This window comes from Spermophilus citellus (assembly GCF_964194105.1).
Source record: "Spermophilus citellus genome assembly, chromosome: 9".
NCBI lineage: Eukaryota > Metazoa > Chordata > Mammalia > Rodentia > Sciuridae > Spermophilus > Spermophilus citellus.
In genome coordinates, this window is record NC_138191.1 from 131,895,588 (window position 1) to 131,899,862 (window position 4,275).

Consider the following 4,275-nt stretch of genomic DNA (forward strand, 5'->3'; position numbering starts at 1 on the left):
AGAGATCAAGTCACTCCCCCTTTCCCTAAAACTGTCATGGGTAATAAAAGTGCAGCCGGGATTTGAACCCAGGCAGTCTGCTTCCTGTGTCTTACAGTCTTCTAGGGAATGAAGAGTAAGTCTTGCAAGCCCATCTCTGATGTGTGCTGATATTATTAAGCATATTAACTAGACTCTGCCTGAGCTGATTTGGATGGATGAGGGAGGAAAGAGCAGAGGCAGACTTAATGAGTGACCTTTACCCACTTCTGGGGGGTAGCCCTGCACACAGGAGACCAGGCTGGACAGATGGCCTCTGCTGGTTACTAACCTTGTGAAGCACTGGGTAAAGCACAGGGTGTGGGGGGGTACTGCCTCATCTCAATCAACCCAGCCACTCTGAGGCAGAGTCGGTTTTATTATCACCATTTTGCAGAAGAAGAAACCGAGGATGGGCATTTAATATACACATTGCTGTAGAGTTTTGGATGGCGGCTAAGAGTGAAGGAGGCTGAGTGTGCAGAAGTGAAGGAAAGATTACACAGGAACAGAGCAATACAGCTCTGTCCTTTCTCTCCAGAAGATTCCAGGCAAGTTGGGAGGACCAGCAAGCACTGTCTGGAAGAAAGCAAATGACTCAACCAGGAAGAGAATGAGACCAAAGGGAAGCTGGACCACAGAGCCTCCCACTCCTGTCTGAGTTCATCTGCAGTTTCAGCTTGAAGCCACAGCACCAATTGTTGAAAGTGATTTGAAATGTAGTGTTTTTTAAGTTCTCCAAGTTTGCTTGTTTGTTCATAACCCTTACACATTAAGCCTGCATATTATTAGGGAGCAGGAAGTATCTGTTCATCCCCACCTCCTCTCTTCTGAGCCTTTATGAAAGGAATCAGAAAGGGTTTACTGAACTTTTACACCTTATCATAACTCTGCAAAAGGTAAAAGGGTAACGTTTCTAAGCTGCAAAGCCTGAATTAAAATGTAAAAGACTAGGTATTGTTAAGTTCCTCTGCTACACCCAGAACCTGAAATTCCTGAGATAGTTAAGACAACGCCCTACTGGCCATTTAGCCTAGGGCCCTGTGCAGTTTGTCACAGGGCCCAAACCAATCAGTTTGAATGTGTACCCCGCTTAGGAGTGACCAATAATCACACCCCCCACACCTGTTCCTGCCAATGAATGTGCTAATCATGTCTCAGAGTTGTTGTTCAATTTTCCCGTGCCTCATGATGATTTGTTCTGATGTATGCAAACCCCCCCACCCCGCCCTCCCCAAAAAGTGTACTTAAGCTCTGCTTGACCTCTGCTCTGGGCTCTGGGCTGCTCTCGCTTTTTGAGCGAGCCTGCCTGGGGCCTCAGCACGCTGAATTGGATCCTCAATAAATCCCCTTCTGCATTTGCATAAGTCAGTCTCTTGGTGGTCTCTTTCTCCGACTTTTCGCCGGACCCTTACATTTGGTGTGTTGGCCGGGAACTGCGCATCGCCGGACAGGGAGACCCCAACGGACTGCTTTAGGGGGTAAGTAAGGCGCCCCCCCCCCCCCTCTCTCTCTCTCCTCCTTCTCCTCCTTCTTGTTCTTCCTTTGCGAGTGCTCAGGTCTGGTTTCTGGCTCAGTGGAGAGCGTAAGCTCCCAGAGGGCGTAAGCTCTCAGAGCTTTGGTTTGAGGGTTGGCAGCGTGTGGCTGCCAGCCGAGAGCGTAAGCTCCCCCTGGCGGTGGTGGACAGACGTGTCCAGGAGCCACAGACCACCCCCCAGGGGACGCCCCGGGGGATTCAGGGGGACGGAAGTGCCCCCCATCAGGTAGAGGGGCGGATGAACCCTCGTCAGGTGTACTTTGCTGCCAACCCGTCTGGCTATTCTTTTTCCTCTGGTTAAGTCGACTGTCTTTAATTTTTGCTTCTAAATTTGTGTTAAACGTTTACTGTGTGTCTGTGTTTGTGTCTCGTGGTGTCTCGTTTGTATTGTCTTGTCCCTGTCTTTGTTCAAGTAACTCCCAGTATGGGACAAAGCCATTCCACGCCTCTGTCCCTGACTCTTGATCATTGGACGGATGTCCGCTCAAGGGCCCAGAATCTTTCTTTTTCAGTGAAACGCCGGACCTGGCAGACACTCTGCACCTCAGAATGGCCCACCCTCGGAGTTGAATGGCCCCCAGGAGGGTCCTTCCACCTCCCTTTAATCCGTAAAGTCAGAGATACTGTCTTTCAGCCAGGGCCGCGTGGCCATCCAGATCAACAGCCATATGTTTTAACCTGGCAGGACCTCTGCGAGTTTCCTCCCATATAGGTGAAGCCTTTTCTTGTCCCAACTCCTGTTCCAATCTCTTCCCCCACGATCCTATCACTCAAACCTTCCGCTCCTTCCCCTCGTCCCTCCGTTCTCCCTGAGTCACAGGATTTAACTTTACTGGACTCCCCCCCACCTCCTTATCCTCTACCCATGCTCCCAAACCCCCAATCCATTTTAGCTGACCCTCCTGCCGCTGACTCGGTCGCCCCGCCACTAGAGGTGATTGGGTCAGACCCCAGCCCTCCCAGGGAAGCAGCGGCAATGGTAGCAGCAGCAGCAGCCCCTCCCCCACCGGAGGAGACTGGGCCGGCTAAAGGAACCGCAGGCGGCGGATAATGGAGAACTTGGAAGCCCCGGCGATGCTTCCCCTTTATCCCTATGGGCCCACAATAGATGATGGGCATGGGGGAGAGATGCAGGCTTACCAATACTGGCCTTTCTCCTCCTCAGACCTTTACAACTGGCAAAATAACAATCCCCCTTTTTTCTGAGGACCCCACCCGACTTACAGGTTTAGTTGAGTCGCTGATGTTCTCACACCAGCCCACTTGGGATGACTGCCAGCAGCTTTTGGGGACTCTCTTCACAACAGAGGAACGAGAGAGAATCCTCTTGGAAGCCAGAAAGAATATTCTTGGACCAGATGGGAGACCAACCCAACTTCCTAACATCATCGAATCTGGCTTCCCCTTAAACCGACCCAACTGGGACCCAAACACCTTTGAAGGTAGGGAGCATCTGTCCACCTATCGCCGGGCTCTTGTAGTGGGTTTCTGAGTGGCCGCTAGGCGGCTAACTAATTTGGCCAAGGTAAGAGAGATTATTCAGTGACCCAATGAATCTCCCTCCATGTTTCTGGAGAGAATTATGGAAGCATATAGGAGATACACTCCCTTTGATCCTCAGGCAGAGGATCAAAAGGCATCTGTTGCAATGGCTTTTATTGGGCAGGCTGCCCTAGATATTAAGAAAAAGTTACAATGTTTAGATGGACTACAAGATATGACCTTAAGAGATTTGGTCAGAGAGGCTGAGAAAGTATATTATAAGAGAGAAACTGAGGAAGAAAAGGAACAGAGGAGGGAGAAGGAAAGGGAACACAGAGAAGATGAGAGAAACAGAAGGCAGACTAAAGCATTGGCTAAGGTCCTGGTCACAGCCACAGATAGGCCAGAAGCTGGAAGGCAGGAAGACAGGAAGGGATACCTAGGCCCACGCCAAAGGCTGCCCCTGGCCTCAGATCAATGTGCCTACTGTAAAGAAAAGGGACACTGGGCTAAAGAGTGCCCCAAAAAGAAGCAGACGCGCCGGCCTGCCATGCTGACTCTAGAAGATGACTAGGAAAGTCGGGGCTCAGATCCCCTCCCCGAGCTCAGGGTAACTTTTGAAGTGGAGGGAACCCCAGTGAACTTTGAAGTAGATACAGGAGCAGTATATTCAGCCCTCAAGGCCCCACTGGGCCCTCTATCTAATAAAAGATCCTTAGTTCAAGGGGCTAATGGTAGTAAATATCAGGCTTGGACAACAAAGAGGACAATGGACCTAGGAAGGGGAAAAGTCCACCACTCCTTCCTAGTCATCCCAGAATGCCCGGCCCCATTGATGGGCAGGGACCTACTCACCAAGCTCCAGGCTAAAATAACCTTTAACCCTGATGGCCCCCAAGTGGAGTTTCTAAACCCTTCAGTAAAGGCCCCCATAGTCACGGCTCTGACTATGTCAGTAGAAGATGAACATCAACTCTTCACAGCCCCTGGGACCAATCAAACAGGTAGACTACCCCAGAGATGGATAAAAGATTATCCTGATGCCTGGGCAGAAACTGCTGGGTTAGGTCTGGCCACAAAACAACCTCCAATAGTAATAGAATTAAAAGCCTCTGCCTTTCCAATCAGTGTTAAACAATATCCTCTAAGCAAAGAAGCTAGGGAGGGGATAAGACCCCATATTCAGAAATACCTGGCTCTTGGGGTCCTAAGGCCCTGTCAATTGGCCTGGAATACCC